At 40.0% G+C, this 17,459-nt stretch overlaps 1 protein-coding gene across 1 annotated transcript in view; it reads right to left on the bottom strand.

Annotated features, from left to right (window-relative positions):
- Positions 1-10,769, bottom strand: part of PPARG (peroxisome proliferator activated receptor gamma) — a 52,661-nt gene extending 41,892 nt beyond the window's left edge. Inside the window, exon 1 of the mRNA XM_050328315.1 lies at positions 10,628-10,769. The gene's annotated coding sequence lies outside the window, so the exon portion shown is untranslated. The remainder of the gene's footprint in view (positions 1-10,627) is intronic.
- Between the last annotated feature and the right edge of the window lie 6,690 nt (positions 10,770-17,459).

Here is a 17,459-nt window from a genome sequence, read left to right as displayed (position 1 = left end):
CCAGTTATGTCAATGAGCTGAGGAGCAGCGGACTCTCACTCTGGCCACACTTGTTCCACTCGTGATCAAACCCTCCCAGTTGTCAAAATTGGGTGGCAACATGTAAATGGTCTGTTGCAAATGGTCCATGGCCCATGCTGACCCCCAAAGTATTTCTGGGAAGTTGTTGAATGGCTCTTAATTGGATGAGCTAAAACTGGACCAGAGACAATTCTAAGAACTGAACAATTTCCCCATCCACTTCCTGTGCCCAAGTTACAGCACCTTTTGATTTACTGGTATGGTTCCAGCCTTTGAGTTCAATTAGGCCTCTCTGAAACCAGGGAATATAATTGCTCAGGGGTTTGCTTTGTTTTTCCTCGAATTCACAGTTATTTAATTGTGAATAACCTTTCCTTCCGAAGTGTGGTCCCAGTTTCTGCCTGCAAGCTGGCAATACCTGCAGTGGGTACTCAGCTTTCGGGGGGGGGAAGCACAGAGCTCTGACAGTGCTCAGCACCAGAGGGCAAAAAGCCCTGCAGAGATGGAAAACTCTAAGATCAAATTCCTATAACTGATACCTAACAGGGGCATTTACCCAACTATGTGCCTCATGAAAACAGAAGAAATATTTTGCTGCTTCAAGACTCCACAATAAAAAGTTGTCAACACTACTGCTTAATATTTATCTCATCTTCTGCTCTGAGAAAAATGAACAAGAGCATGGATACAATAAGCACCTCAGAATCACCCCTGGCTTCCAGATCTAAAATAATCCCCGTGCCTTGTGGATGTAGAGGAAAACTCACAGTTCAGCAGATGGGTTGCACAGCACCAAAGGGTACGTGGGAACCTGCTGTGAGCAATGGCTAGTGGAAGATGGAGGGAGGGAAATGTCCCATGGGGTCTGTCAGGAACTCATCCCAATGCAACACTCATCTCTCCAGTGAATTTTCCAATATTTTTTTCTCTGATTTAATTTCAGAAATTCTTATTTAGAAGATGTTTTCTTTGAGGAGCTATACAACAGTTTATATAACCCTGGAGTCAGAAAACAGTGCCATTTAGTATTTAGCCTACGCTGTCTTTATTTAATTTCTATATTCATAGCTGAATGGGTGCTCTATAACTCCTATAGGTTTGAACTCCAGAGAATTCCTTTCTTCCACAGAGTGAGTGTCAGGTATAATTACTACATTAATTAGTCCTTCCTGGAGTAATTGTCAGCAAAGTGGCAAGCATACTTGCATCGATTTCTTCTTCCTTCTTGCTTTTTTTCTGCTTTCCTTTGGGACAATTAGAGTTTCTCTCTAATTTATCTCCTTACATTTGTCTCCTTACATTATCTCACCTTATTCACCTCAAACCTTTTCCTCCCTTTATTCTTCCCTTCAAAATGCAAATTTGGGGAGGAAAGGAAGAGGTTGCCTTACTGTCTCACTGTTTTAATGTCAGCTAATTTGTTGTGGATTTGTTTTTTAATTTAACTGCATTCATTCTGCATTTCACTAGTGACAACAAAAGAGTCACCTTCCCATCTAAGGGTCAAGCTTCAGCAGAAATTGAAAATTGCCACATGCTGTATAACATTGTGCTGTGCCTTCCTGTTGGTGGCTGGGGGAGGAGACAGGAACCTGCTGCCCAGCCTGCGTCAGAGAGCGTGGTCACACTACAGTATATCAAATGTAGGGGATGCACCACTTATTGTTATTCTAAACTTACCTCGGCTTCAGCAATATTCACTGCCTGTTCTCCTGTCCTCAGTGACAGGAAAGCTGTCACTTGTTGTGAGCATATCAGACAGTTCCTGTTCTCAAAGGAGTAATAAATAAGGCTAGATTTAAAAAACAGAGCAAACTTGGGCAGAAAAAGAACAATGAGTAGGAATGCCAAAATACAGGGAAAGACCACGTTATGGCATTGTCAGCATATCTTCAACCAAGAAAAGCTGAGAATCTCATAAGAGACCAGAGAGAAGAATTCAAAATCAAGAAGGTTCCAACTTTGAAAAAAAAATTTGAAAAAAAAATTCAAACAGCTGTAGAATTTTCCTGGGTTTTAATACTTTCTTTGGCAAACATAAGAAGGGCTAAATTTATAAACAGAAACAGCAGTCATAGCCAATCTTCCCACCGCCTTCTTTTAAAATTTCCTTTAATTAATTAATCTAATTAATTCATTTCCTTTCCTGATGTTCACTCTGGGCAGCTTTTTCCCCTTTTCCCAACTCACGTCTCTGCTGGGCCTCCAAAGTCCCACAACGGCCTTAGATCCCTGCCTTAATCCACCACTGCAATTAATCTAATCACGCTGCACACCAGTAGCCTCTATTAAGATTAAAGATAATCTCACTATTTCACAAGATTAAAAAGCCAGAGCCAACCTTAACATTGCACAGTACTCCACCTATTCTGCATAAATTTGGGTTTATTAATATTTTATTTGTAAAGAAGCAGAACACTGTCGATAATACTGTTATCTCTGAAAAACAGAATTGATAAAATCTACAGAAAGCAGTTTTCTGGGTTTTTATTTGATCTCTCACCTACTTAGAATTGGCACCCTGCTGACCCAGAAAAAGAATGGAAAGAAATGCACATGACTTCCACATCCTCAGTATTACATCATGAAGGATGAAACAGCAGATTATGTCCAGCTCAGGGCTGCTGTACTGCTTGCAACTCTTTCCTTGCATAAAAATGCCCTTCTCGACAAAACTGTGACTCATTAAAAATTTGACAGATACGATCCCCCGGTGAACAGCACAATGAAAACAGTGATAGACTCATTTCACGAGGAGAGCTGTTCCTGTGAACTCTGGCACGAGCATGTGGAGGGCTTTGTTACATAAATTAAAACATGAAGGTATGTTTATGGGAAAATATATCTGTAACATTGTATTTTTGGATTAAGATTTAACATTTTCAAGAGGACATGTCTACAAGAAAATATCTTTGTTGTAGGAGAAATGGGCTCTAGATACTGATGGGTTTTCCAGTACTTCAAGCACTGTCAAGAATTCCTGCCTACGCCAACTGTGCCGTAATAACTATTTCTTCATAAATCAGTAATCCTGATCTAAGAAAATAATTCCTCAAATGTCATTACCTGTGTCAGAATGCAACTTGCACAACCTGATGTTCTATCCTATCTACCGTGGGTAAAACCGAAGCCAGTGCAGCGATTCCAAGTGTGTATTTTACACAAGGGATTGGATTAGTGTGAAAAAGCCGAACTTCAACGAGACCCTGTGAACAGAAGAAATACCCGCCACACCCACGTTAATTGGGAAAGCTGTCCAGGCTGATCACATGAGGCAGGCCCAGGGAACAAGGCTGTGGGCAGTGCCCAGAGGAAACTGTTAAGGAAGCCTCTTGGGTCCCCTATTCCTGTGCCCTGCTGTTGTTGTGTGCATCACCAGAACAATGCAGCAGTTGGGAGCTCAGCACAGCAAACAGCGCGAGGCGCTTGCACAACACCCCAGACCCACTGCCCAGGGGATCTGGGAGCAGCGTGGGACTGGCTTCCAGGAGCATTTCTTACCGCAAACTTCTAAATGATTAAAAAAAAAAAAAAAAAGGCAAGATAGGAACTAATTAAGCTTCCAGAGGATTTTTAGGAATTGTTTTTCGTTGCCTTAATAACGAAAAATACATTCAAGCCACTGGTAAATCCTGAACCTTTCCAAGTAATTCTGGAATAGTTGCTTTTTTCCTATACGTGTCATAATAAACTTTTATAATACTGGTTTTGAAACTTATTCTGTAGTTAATTATAACAACTCATACTTAGCTGAAATCTTTACTAAATACTCTACTCCAGGCCAATTCAGCAATTCTGGCAACAGTTTTAGTGTAAATGTATTAAAAAAAAACAATGCAGGAAAATAAACCTAAATGGTACTTATTTCATTCAGAAAACTGTTTTAATGTGAAACCCTTTTGTTCTAAATAAAGTTCAACGTTTCATCTTGTTTATCATCTCAAGCCATCTTCAGCAACAGCTGGAAATTCTGAAAGTGAAAGCATATTTGCAGAATTTTTGTTTCCACGCTCTTTACTGATGGTCTAAGCAAAACTCAAAAAGTCTATACCTTTATATGGGCATCTTGCAATATGCACTCATTTGTCAAACTCTATTTAAGTAGACTATTACTGTGGGATATTTAAAAGAAATAAAACACCAGCCTGCTTTTTTCCTAATATTTCTAATAATTTTAAAACTCAGATACACTAGCACGCCTTGGTGTACAAATAAGGCATCTCAGACATGCAGTTTGAGTGCAGATGATGGCATCTGGGAGTGACGATAGGGAAGAAATCCAGTAAAATCCAGTAAAACCCTGGCAGAACTGCAGGGACCCGATTAAGGCAATGCATCCACTGTCACAGTCAACTTCAGCAGGGTCAGAGGAACTGCTGCATCTTTAGATCCGTGCAAGAACCTTGGTCTAGACATGGCACAGGTTGGAAAGCAAATACATAATATAGATTTCCCTTACCCTGAAGGGAATGAGACCCTCAGAACGAGACCCTCAGCCAGTGGCTTTTCCAAATTTCTCATGATTCCATTAAATATGGTCCTGAATAAGGTTAGAGAGTACAGATAAACTCTGTGTAAATAAAACAACTTTTTGCCTTCATGTACTTCTGTACTTGCTTAACTATAGATTTTTCTGGGTGTGACTGAAAGTAAAATTTGTGGGGTTTTTGTTGGTTTTTTTTTTTACATTCATAGGTGGGATTAAAAATCAATTTAGCAAAATACCACATAATAACATGTTTCTATTAAGCTTAAAAACTGAGATTCAGCATAAAATATTGTAACTGAAATACCACTGTAGGGAACAGTAACTCCAAGGAAAACATATTCAAGATGAAAGGATAAAGCCTCAGTTTTATTTATTTTATTTACTGTAGACACAAAAAGTCAGTACCTAAACCTATCATGAGGAAATATGTACATTATGAAAGGCAGTAAATAGAAGTGGCTGCATTTTTCCACGAGCCCCCATATTAGATAGCACCACAAAGCACCAGGTTTAGGTAGTAAAACCTGTTTTTCTGACCACCCCTACTAGAAGATCTTGGTGTGAGTGTTAAAGCCTGTAATTAACATTTTTCTTTTCATACTTTCTTTTTTTTTTGGTGTAACAAAGTGACTCTTTTGGTAGCCTGACATATCTCTCAAGCCACCATGACTGAGTACTTCACAGCAATATAAAAATAATCCCCTGGCACACACAGAGCAAATCTACATCAGTCTATTTGTATATAGATAGCAGCCTAAGTTCAAAGGCTCTCAAACTTCAGAATTGCTGCTTCACAGCCACAAATAGTTACAGCAGTTACACAACATCTCTGTTCAATAAATCTAAACAAACATACAAGTACTATGGACTTATAATGCAATGTTATAACATAAAATTCCACTTTATGCAACGCAGTGTAATCACATATTGTGTAAAAAGTTTAAGACAAGATCATAATTCTGGGCAGGACTACTTTGTGCAAATATGAAATCCTCTGAAAAGAAAGGCTTTAACCCAGTGGAAAAACACAGGATACAATAAGAAAACCTCCATTGCTCTAACTTATCCTATATGAATATTCCATGACAGCCAGAAGTGTTTGGATGAAAAAAACATATTTAGAATTTTATACACACATAGAGGTAAGTTAGAGGAATTGTAGCTGCAGGTCTGTAAAAAAGTACAGGATTTGGAGAAAAGGGAATCTGAAACGTGCCACAATCAGATTTGTGATAAAGAGGAAAGCCAGGAGTCCCCCTGGAGCTCATGAATTCCACCAGCCTGTAAAGCAGCACAAAGTACACTGCTTTCCTCCTGGAGCAGCTGCTGTAAGACCAAACCCACAGCTTGTGTCCCATTTGAAGGTCTGGAATAAACTAATACTAACACTAACACTTCAGTGTCCATGTCAAAATGTTAGCATTTCATTTAAAGAAATAGTCACATAAACTCCAGATCTCCAGGTAAATACACTCCTTCTGTTACACCGGCATTTCTTAGACAATTTAAAGGAAAATATATAGGACTTTTGTTATAATATATATTCATGGTTATCTAATTTCAGGCTCACTGAGCAAAAAGCAATTCCTTTAGTCAGACCCTGCGTTTTCAGCATACTAAACACACACGTGGGTAGTAATTCAGTAGTAATTGTGTGGAAGCAAAGGGTATAGGACAAAATTTCTATCTCTGAACGTAGATTGCAAACCTGACCCTACTGAAACAGCAGATCCACCACTGACCTCACAGAAGCTGTGATTTTTTTTTCTAGAGTGTGCACCTTCTAATAGACCAACATTTCTTTAACAGTGTGGAGTGTTCTGTGTAGTTTTCTATTGGGCTATTACTCAATATTTATTACACTGCGTTATCAGGAGTTATATATAGCCTTTCAGTCTTCCTGAGATAAGTAGGAAGCCTTTCTATAGCAGGCTTAATACCTTCCCTACACACACACATCCCCTACAAGTGTGTACATAACACACACATGTGTTCCCCTCAGCAGCCACGGAGCCCACTTGTGCCTGAACATCCATCAACAAAGCTACGTAAGCTTTGTGTTTTTGAAATTGCTAATTATCAACCAGCAGAGTAGACTTTGGGATTCATAGACTTGCATTCCTAGACTTTGTCCTGAAAGTGCAGACTGCATGGCATGGAGGTGATCTGCTTAGTCACGAGGAGAGGGGGTGGTTTATGCAAGTCATCAAAGCATCACCTGTTAGTCCATCCCAGAAATGCAATGCCCTGCTCCTGAGTGGTCCCTTACCTTCCCCTTTCCAAGCAGGATATTTTCTCTATTTACAGAGAAAGCCAACGAAACTGCTAAGTAACAACAGCTGCATTTAGAGAATACAGTACGGCCTAGAAGTTGAAGAGCTTTTGGCTGTAAACGTGGGGATTTATTACACATACACATAACTTATTTGTCATAATTTTGTAAGAATCATTTACCATTGTAAGCATAAATCACTGGAATTTAAAATTTAATTATTTGCATCAATTGCACTCCTACATTGTGTCTCCATTGTAAATGTGTAACTATTTGCATTCTCTTGCCATAGATCATATAGTATTAAGGATAAGGGCAATTATTACATTTGAGTGAGTAACTAGATGGCCCCAATCTTGACTAGGTTGCTGGGTACTACTGCAACACGGGTAATTAAAAATATCTATATAGTTCATGTATCATGAATTTTAATTGGAGAATGATGTCATTGTTTAGTTCAATTCTATAGAGTGGTTTATGAGAGGGCAAACAGTCCAAATAATATAATGGAAGGTGTGGGTGGAGTGGGAGAAAAATGTGAACCTCATCAAATTGACTTAAGTTGTGCAAAAGTTGCAGATATGAAGACTGAAAACTAGGCCTTGCTTCCCCCCCCAGATTTAAAGAACAAGAGTTTACAATAGATTTAGTTGTACTTTCGCCTTGTGAGAAGAGCTGACAACCTTGAAGTGACAGGCAGAAGAGAATTCCTCGTTGCAGTAGAAGACCTGATGCTGAAGTAGAAACTCAGTCTTTCCTAGGGTTGCCACAAGCATTTTCCCCTTCATATCTCCTTATACCTGCAACATGTGGAGTATCCCAAGCCCCGCTCACCACAGGTTCTGGTACTGGGTGACAATTTGCTCATCATCAGCACTGGTACCTGACAGCAGGTACAGCTGAGAAAAGGTGCACTACTCTACATTTAGAAAAAAAGCACAACTGAAAAAAAGAACCCAGACTTTGCTTTGTATAAAATAAAAAGGGGATGGGGGAACAGACAAAAGAAACGCAAAAGCTTTACCATTTAATGTAGGAATCAATTTACGTTTCATATTCCTGAGAATCAAAATATCTGAAGTCAAATCCTATGGCTCTTTCATTTTTCATTCTGCTGTGGAAAAATCTCCATAGAAAAAAAGATGGGGTCAAGGAGGACACTTTTTCCCCCACGTACTCTGTAACAGTTAAATTAAATCCTTAAGAACAGACCTCTTAATGGGAAACTCCAACTTCTGTTTGTGGCATGGGTGTGTAGGACTTGCTTTGGACTGGTCCTAACTTTTTCTTTTGGTAGTTCACAAAAAGTTATCTGATACACAAAGAACATTTGGCATAAAGTACCTGAAAAATAGATCCCTGCTGTTAAAAAAAAAATACATAATTATGGAAATCATTGGAATGATTAGGACTCATCATCTAATATCCTAGATTTAATAAGCCTATCAGTGATTAAAAAAATAAACAGGTAGCAATAAGTGATGGAAAGTATTGTATCCGTGACTTCAAAAGAACCTAACAAGGAGAATTTATAATTGTATTCTAATTTCTCTTGAGTAACTGCGCTGGAAACTGTTTTACTGCATGACTTTGGCGGACAAGGGAATAACACTTGTGACAAAAGATTGTAAAAGAAACACCGATTCTGAATATCGAATACTGGCAACTAGAGATCCACAAAAATGCCTAGTAAATATATTTAGCTCCATTCTGAACAGATTATATGTAAAAAAAGGGCCTCAGAAACCAAGGTGAAACAACTAAGTACGCTTTTCATTATTTAGTCTGGCTTTGTACAGGACAGAGTTTTTATTCCACTTTTAAAGTGTCCCTTGCTTCTACGATACATCTTTTCTCAAAAGTCATTAGCCATTGCTATAGGTAGAAAAATTATACTGACAGTAGTTGGTGCTGTGCCTAAATTTATTTTATTGACTTAGAAATAGACTTATGGTTATTAAAAGAAATTCACAAAAAAAGTCAGGTTTAGAAACAGTGGTGATAGTGGGTGTTTTTATCAGTACCATAAGGAAGGTTAAAAGGCATAGCTTCAGCATTCTTCAGTTAAATTCTAATATTTACCACCTTCTTTTGGTGAGAATTTTCTGAGAACTCATTATATGAAATATAAATGAGGAAAACAAGAATTATTTATATATTCTATATTGTAATGGAAGTTTCATGGAATGCTGATGTTTAATATATTGTATTATCCAGGAATTTGACATTGAAGCATTTCTAAGAAACACATGCTATCTTAAGGCTAATTACAAGTGTATAAAAAAAAAAAAAAAAAATCTCTGAACCACTACCAGTTAGTGGGGTATTTTACAAAACTGATGTCTAAGAACATCAAAATTCAAAACTTGCCTGTGTAAAATACCATTAAATTATATTTCTGATTGGTTATCAAAGTCCATGCCAACTGTTTTTTCAACTCTCTCTCCCCCTGACAAGTCCATGCTTATATTGTGCCACGTCTTAACGCACTGCTAACAGCAATTTCTTACAATCTCATAATTAAATCTCTAAGCAATTTCTGCAGCAATTTTTTTTGTGACAGCCAAAGAGAATAATGATGTCAAACACATGACTTCATGCAACAAATTCTGATATTAATGAGAGCATAACATTTGCAACTTCTTTTCAAAGGAGAGCGCTGAGTATCATATGTCATAGTCACTTGGTGTACACTGGGAATTTTTAGTTAACTAATAACCAGTCATAGTAATCTTTTGAAAGATAAATTACTTATTAAATTATGGACTAATTGGTACTAGAAAAAGAAAATTTTAATAGACATTTTTAAATGAAATCATGTGCCACATCAAAAGCTCATACGGAGATGGAGCAGTGATTCACAAATACAAGGCTAACTCAAAACCCTACTTATTTCCAGAAGAATTATAGTTTTAAAGGAACTTAGACTCCACAGTATATGAAGAAATTGATAATTTCCTGAGCTTTTAATCAGAATAAATACCAGCCTTACATCACTAATATTAATAAATGCATCCCTGTTAAGTCAGCATTGTATTGTCGTGTGTACACTGTGCCCCAAAGTTACAACACCACAGGAACTTGCACTCTCTAGCTGCTGAATACCCTGGAGAGAAATGACACCAGGAAGATTACAAAACGCTCCTGCGAACCTGAGGCATGCCATCAAGACACAATATATTTCAACATAGCATCTTAGTTGTTGCAGGCTCAGAAAGGCTCCCCGACTTTCTGCGATTGAGAAATTTAAATAAATAAATAAATAAACGGCTGTTCATTCATTAAGAGCAGGAGCCAGGTGAGCCCAGCGCTGCCCCGTGGGTGCCTGTCCCTGAATCAGGGACGCCCCGCGGGCTGCCCCGTGCAGCGGGTGGGCATCACCCCCCGCTCCCCGCGGGGAATCCCTGAGCATCCTCCCGGCAGGACCGGACCCCCGGCGTGCCCGCGCCGGCCCCGCTACAGCACCATGGACACAGCGCCCGCGCTCCCGCGGGCAGGAGGCTTCGGCACAGGCACCTGGAGATGGCCGGGGGTGCTCCGGGCCCCGCATCCCGCTCCCCTCCCGCACCGCCCCGCGGGCTCCGCGGCCGCCCCACCGGCCCCACTCCTCCCGGGTCGGGCCGGGCCGAGCGCCCCGTTCTATTCCCCGCTTCAGAAACAGCCTCGAACCCCACCCCGCTCCCGCGGAGCCGCCGTCCAGCCCCGGCACCCCGAGCATCCCCGGCGGGCCGGGGCTCCGCGCTCTGCCCGCCCCGACCCCGGCTGCCCCCCAGCCCCTCGGCCGCGCACACCGCCCGCGGCTCCCTCAGCTCCGCGCTCCGCTCACGCCCCCGCCGGCCCCTCACCTCGGGGGACGGTCCCCGCAGCCCGCACCGACCTGGCGCTGTCAAGTCTCAGCGGGAGAAACTGTTCCCTTCTAGTGGGATAAACTCCCCGGCTCGGCCCGTCCTCCCGGGCAGGGACCGCCTCCCCCGGCCGGCGCCGCCTCCCGCCGGCCCACGGCGGGCGCTGGGGGAGCGGAGCGGGCCGAGGGCCGAGGGGGCGGCGGGCTGAGGGGACGGGCCAGGGGTCGGGGGCACGGAAACGGGGCGGCCGCGGGGCAAGCGGCCACAGGGACGGGGACAAGCGGGACAGCGGGGCCGTGAGGAGGAGAACGAGGAGGAGGAGGCGCCGCGGCTCCTTCCTCTCCCTCCAGACCGTCCCTCCAGCCCAGCCGGTTCCCTCCGGGTCCGCGCCTGCCGAGCGGAATCACCCGCCTGTACCTGAGGGCAGAGCACGGGCCCCGCAGTGGATCTGGAATTTGATCTCTGCTCCCTGTAATCTCCCGTAACTGAAAATTCGGTTTTTCCGCCTGCTGACTGCTTTCTCTTTTGCCTTCCCATTCTCCAGCCTCCTCCTCTCTGCGCTGTGTAGTTGGCTTGGTCACCTCACGTCAGGTTGTGTCCTGCTGTGACAGGAGCAAAGTCTTTTCTGAAAAGGTTTTTAGCAGTGACAGAGGTAAATCAAAGTCTTCTTTCCCCCTCGCCTTTTTTTTTTTTTTTTTTTTTTTTTTAAAGCTAGAGATTATCTCTCCCCCCTCCCAGGAATGCAGAGACAAGCGGTATAGGCTGTGTTCGGTACCTCTCCAGAGGCAGCAAGTCCCAACAAGCATGTCACCTCCTCTGTCTCACCCTCCGATTCTTCTAAAAAGAAGTTAGATGAGGGGAAAAAAAGGCATATGATCAACAGGTTTTAGAGAGTCATCCTGTAACTCAAGATGCCCCAGGATACAACAGTTTATCTTTAAAACCTCTTGATCCCTTGGACATCACTGGAAGATTGAAGGATCCTAAATTTGCCTCATTATGGTTCTTAGTCATCAAGCGTTTTGAAAGAGAGCCTGCATTTGCTTTATTATTTGTATACTGAAGGCAATTTATAGATTAGAGTTGAACACGTCGAAATACCTGGACTACCTACAGATACTAACTTTGCCTACAGCCTTTTGTTTATGAGAACAACCTTTCTGTCTGTAGAGGCTTGAAGCCTTGTGTTAATTTTTGAGAATTATCTGTCTATTTGTATAGGCTTGAGGTGTTACCTCTGCCTTGAGAGATCAAAGAATTTTTTTCAATTAATGCTTTTTCCCCCATTTGATTTTTTAGCCCTAGAGATGTGGAAATATTTTTTTTTTGTAAGTGGTTATTTTTTGTTCTTTTTTTTTTTTAAAACATTATTATTATTATTTTAACATACTGAAGTAATATCTATTCCAGTAATACCCTCACACAGAATTAGAAGCCAAGTACTGAAAACAAGTAAAACAAAACCTCAGAATTAGCTCAAAATGTCACAGATGAACAAACAGGCAAATGTGGGTGAAATAATCTGAACACTAACAGAGGTTTGAAATACTTAAATTACTAATATTTCTAACCACATTACAGCAATATCTGTAAAGTTTCAATAGGAAGTCAAGAGGAGAAGGATCTTAGCTGGACACTCCCCAGAGTTCTGATTTACTCTGGTGAGAACATAATAGTACTGTTCTCTGTGTGAACTGCTGGAGAATGTACCGGTTGCATTTAAGTGTCTGGACAGTAGAGGATCCCTCCTAAAAATCAAGGTTTTAACATGCAAATTTTTTAAAACTCCATGAAACTGGAACCGTTCCAAAAATTGTCAGGTATTGATGCACATCCGACTGTGACTCTGCACTCAGGCTTTGAGTGGAGAGTTTTAATAAGTGCAGAAGTGAAGCAGAAATACAACGTTTCGATTTTAATTAAATGGCACGGATGAGACAGGCGGATCTAACTCAGCGCAGGGAAATCAGCCAAACACAGCTCTCAGGGAAGGGTTACAAACACCCAACCATTTCACTCCTGTTCTTAGCATGGTATTCTTGTCAGCAAGTCCATCCTTTGGACAGAACTCATGAAATACAATGCAGAAACAGTAATGATGGCTGACGTGCAAATTACTTAGATTTTGTAAATGCACATTTTAACAGAGACAGGATAGCAAAAAAGTTCCTTAGTCTGATTTCCTGCTTAACATAGATTTTTAGGTAGGATTTGGGACCTCATTAAATGCTTCCTATAGACAGACAGCTAATTGTATTTTGAAGAATCAAGAGGTGAAGAACCCATAAATTTTCTTTGGCAGTTAAAAGTATGCCTTATTTATAATTTTAATTAATTTGTTTTTCCTTAACAAAGAGTGGGTTTTTTTCCACACAAAAAGCCAATAATTTCTGTATTTGTAAAGAAATAAAATAGGCTACAAATAAATTATCTATTCTATAATTAACTTTAGTGTCTTTATACTCTAGTGAAATGGTCATAATAAAGAAATTATCAGTTTATCATAAGCTTTTGTTTGCATTATTTGGCTGCACAGTTCTTGATGATATGGACTTTCTCCCTGTCTTATCTGAGAGAATTCCTAAGTTTGACTGGGACCTCTAAGTGTTATGAAACAAGCACGAAATGTCAGGCTCAGGCCTTCCTGAACCATGGGCAAGTCTTCCCCAAGTTCAAACAGAAGCAGAAAAGAGCCTCTCAGCATCAGTTCTACTTTCAAAATTAGATCATAATTTGTCTTCACAGAAGATCAGTTATACTTTGTTTTTCTTATTGGATATAAAAGCGTTAGTTCTTTTCATGTGAAAGAACTGTATTTTATACTAATTTTAATAATTCAGTTTTTATTGGTAAGTCTCTTTGAAGCATTTATTGCATGGGAAAAATGTTATTTCTGCATACACTTATTACTGACTGACTGTACATTATTAATTTCAATTATTCAGAAAATTTAAAGCAGATTAAATTGAATCATATGGCGAAAATAGTCTCACTGCAATGAGAAAGAGTGAAACCTTGTGGAATCTCAAGATGGATAAAGGTCTTAATAATGACCAAATAACCTCTCTTAAACAGTTTTGTTTCTCTTTCCCACTTTAATGAACGAATTTCTGTGCAACAGTTTCTAAGGAATGCCAGGTAGGGGGTTATGGTTAGAATAACAAATATATCAGAGGCTCTCTGTGATGTTGTGATTTTTATGATCGGCTTGAAAAGGATAGAAATCTTATAAGGAGATAGAGAAGTGAAAGATTTATACCTCTTCCCCTCTCTGCAAATGTACATGTTCCAACTTTTACTTACTTTTGATGTTTCCACTGTGTCTGTGCTTTCAGGCTCTAGGTGCATTACACGAGTTTAAAATCACAAATCACACCGTGCGTCCCGTCCCACAATTGGGGATAGAAGGAAAAAGTAGCCAAACTTTTATCAGCTGGAGGACAATCTCCTACACGGACAGGGTGAGCATAAATCTGCCAGTCAAAGAACAAGTTCTGATTGTGGAAATTGCATTGGTTTAAAGTAGTGGAGTTTAGAAAAGCTAAAAAACTATTGTACTGCTGCCTTTTCTAAAGTTACCCTGTATACTTTCTCTTTTGTAATGTAATATTTTAATTCATATATCTGGTGTTCTTTTATTGATAAAAAGCATATCTTATTTGTCTTAGCCTATCTTACTCTGTCTTATTGGCAGTTTTTGGTCTGGGAAGGAGTGTTTTTGAAAAGTAAGTCATAATATTCCCCCACACTCCTATCTATCTCCAGCTTTCACATTCTGTGTATAACACACTTCTGCTGGAAGGAAATCAGAACTTTCAACCGCTATGAGTAGCAATTTCTACAGATCTACGACAAAACCTATAGAATAAACTGCATTTCTTTAAGTGATGGCAGAGGACTATCCCTTGGTGTGATTCCAGGCTGTTTGGAATCTCACTCGGGTGTTTTCTGCTGCCTCTCACACGCTGTGCCTCGGATCCAGCAGCACAGAGAGGACAAGGCAGAATGCAGATTTTTCCCAGATAATTGCAGAGCGGGTCAAAACAAGATCCCGTTACAAAGGAGCCTCCTTTGCCTGAACTTTCAGGCTTAGATAAAAAGAGAACAAAATCCAAATCATGCCTGTTTTAAAACCAGTAAAGCCAAGATCACACCAGGCTACCTACCTCTAATTATAATGTTTTTTTTCATGATCCTTATTTTCTCCCCAACTCTTGAATTTTCTAATTTCATCTTCTCTTGAAGAGGATAACTTCCTCTCTAGGACTGTCTAGTTCTTCTCTAATTGCATATTATATTCATGTTCTAGTCCCATTCTGATCAAATGGGCCCAAAGTGCATATCACACACAGCAGGCAAAATAATATATAGGAATAAAGAGCTCAAGTAAATACTGCTGTCAGATTTGTTAATCCATCTGAAATTTATTTTGGAAGGAATCCTTTAAAGAAAGTTTAAGGTCATTTTGAGCCTCATTTAAAAACAGTTTATCCTAATTTCTTGGGAGATTGAGTTAAAACAGATTTATGAATGTAACTTGCTCAACCTCAGAAATTCAGATTTCTACAATTACACATGCTTCGACATCTGAAATTAGTAGCTGATGCAACCAAGACTCGGGGTTGTGCTAATCTAAGATGGGAAGGAGGTGGCTGGTCTTGTGGTCAGAGCATGGGACTGGCTGCTGAGAGGTCTCACTTCTATTCCTGCTTGTGTCACCGACTTCCTGTGGGTCACTCAGTCACTTAGCTCTGTCTCATTTTACTCATAGAAAAAATAGGAATAATACTTCCATTACTAAAGCACTGTGAGACCGAAGTCACCAGTGTTTATACAATTGGTTTATGCTCATAAAAGGATTTTGTGTGTAATTGTATCAGCAGAGCACAACTTATATTCCTAATTTATTTCCTTTCGTGTAATTTGCTGATTTTCTCAGACAGGAATTCACCAATTCCAGTAAAGTCTAAAAACTCAGAAGTGCAAATTTTAACTTCCAGCAGCAAATTTTAACTTCTAGAGAACTTTGCTTCCAGGTTCTAATTAAACATTTGTTCATGAAGAGAACTGAGTTTTCTCTGTAAGAGTATGAGAAAGGTAGTTTTGTGCCATTTACTCCCTCTTAATTGTTAAAAAATAATTAATACTCCCCCCCCCCGCCATTGTTTCTTTTGGAGGACTGTGTGAAGATCTCTTGGTACTTCCATTTCCTATAACCTTTGTCCCACTTTATAGTTTTTATACGTTGTTGTGATGGACTCAATTTGAACAACTATTTTTAAAATCCCTGGTTTTTACATATTTTGCCTGAATCTCCAGGGTGCTCAGATAGATGGAGGAAATACTGCTGGTCCACTAAAGGATGATTCTGTACAAAAACAGTTTACACTGCAGCTACTGCATCCCAGCAACTCCTGATGTTCTCCTTGCCTTAAGGAGTAGTTCCCAGGATTTCTGTCACAGTGGAATGAATTTCATGGTCATGGTACCACAGCTTTTATTTCTGTTGCAGAGAGGTTTTAAATCAATGTGGCTCTTCCAAATGTCTGGCAAATTTGGTTTATATACTTAGATACTTACACACATTTTAAATATTTCGTAATTATTAGGACAGATATAGATAGTAAAGATGACATTCAGACTATGCTATGTAATTAAATTAATTACAATGGCTTAAATACATTCATTAGTCTTTAGAACAAATAGGTTGAATGGTTTCCTATGATAACAAGAGCAAAAACTGAAAAAGCAGTTCTTTGATTGTCTTTGTAATTAATATATATTATTACAAAGCTAACTATTCTAAAATCATGTCATTTTAGTAATGCTAGTTTTGAAGGACCCACCAGGAGACCCACAACAATAAAGTGGGAGCATCCTTCTCTTACATCTCACAAGTTGTGTTGCAGAGGATTATTTTGCCATGGGTGTTGTGACCCCTGAGGAAGGTCCAGCCAAACACACCCCAAACTCTGCCTTCAAACTCTCCCACAGGCAGTGCTGTGAGACTCCACATAGCAGCAGAGTGAGAAAGCACACCAATATTTGTGCTATCAGGGCATAACATTTTCCAGTGCTGCTTTGGGTAAATGTACACAGATGCTAAACTCAGATGAGAGTTCCTACTGCGTGAGCAAGATCTGCTTACTCTGTGATTAAATCTTCATCACAAAAACGTGCTGCCAGCATGCAGGGAATTTTGCTGGGCAAAGAAGCAGCAACTTTAATCCTCATTTTGTTTTGCAGAAGTACAAGAAAGTAAAATATGCCAGGCAATGCAGATTGAAATAGCTATTATATTAAAGTCATCACATTGCATTCATGCAAATAGTTCCATTGCTTTGTCTGCTGCTCTTCTGAACTGGCTCTTGTTAGTCTTTCAAATAAATCATTATTTTCATTTAAGATCTTAAGACTCTTTAAAAATAAAGTTAATAACTGGTTGTTAGTCTGTGCTAAGCATTAGAGGATGCCAGGTAACTTCAGCAGTGAATCAGGGGCTATTTTGGGAGAAAAATATTACAATAATTTGCAGGAAATAACCTTTTTGTTCCAAAACAGCTGTCATTGAACACTATTATATCTACAACAATTAAAATTATCTTTGGTAACTTTTAGTATTTGGCACTGCTCCATTATTGTTCAGTTAAATATTTTTCAAGTGTGTTAGGACTTCTGCCCACTGTGTGCCTGAAACCCTTCCTTATCAATAGAGAAGCTCTCGTTTTTGTCACATTGGAGTCTCTCAGGGCAGGACCTGTGCCATCTTCTGCCAGGGTGCTCTGCCATTGTGTAGAATGGCAACAGGACTTCTGAGCACTGCTGGTTCAGC

This window comes from Myiozetetes cayanensis, unplaced genomic scaffold, assembly GCF_022539395.1.
Source record: "Myiozetetes cayanensis isolate MyiCay16 unplaced genomic scaffold, myiCay2020 scf39, whole genome shotgun sequence".
Lineage (NCBI taxonomy): Eukaryota > Metazoa > Chordata > Aves > Passeriformes > Tyrannidae > Myiozetetes > Myiozetetes cayanensis.
Note: the sequence above shows the minus strand (reverse complement) of the source record. Positions and strands in the feature narration are given on the sequence as shown.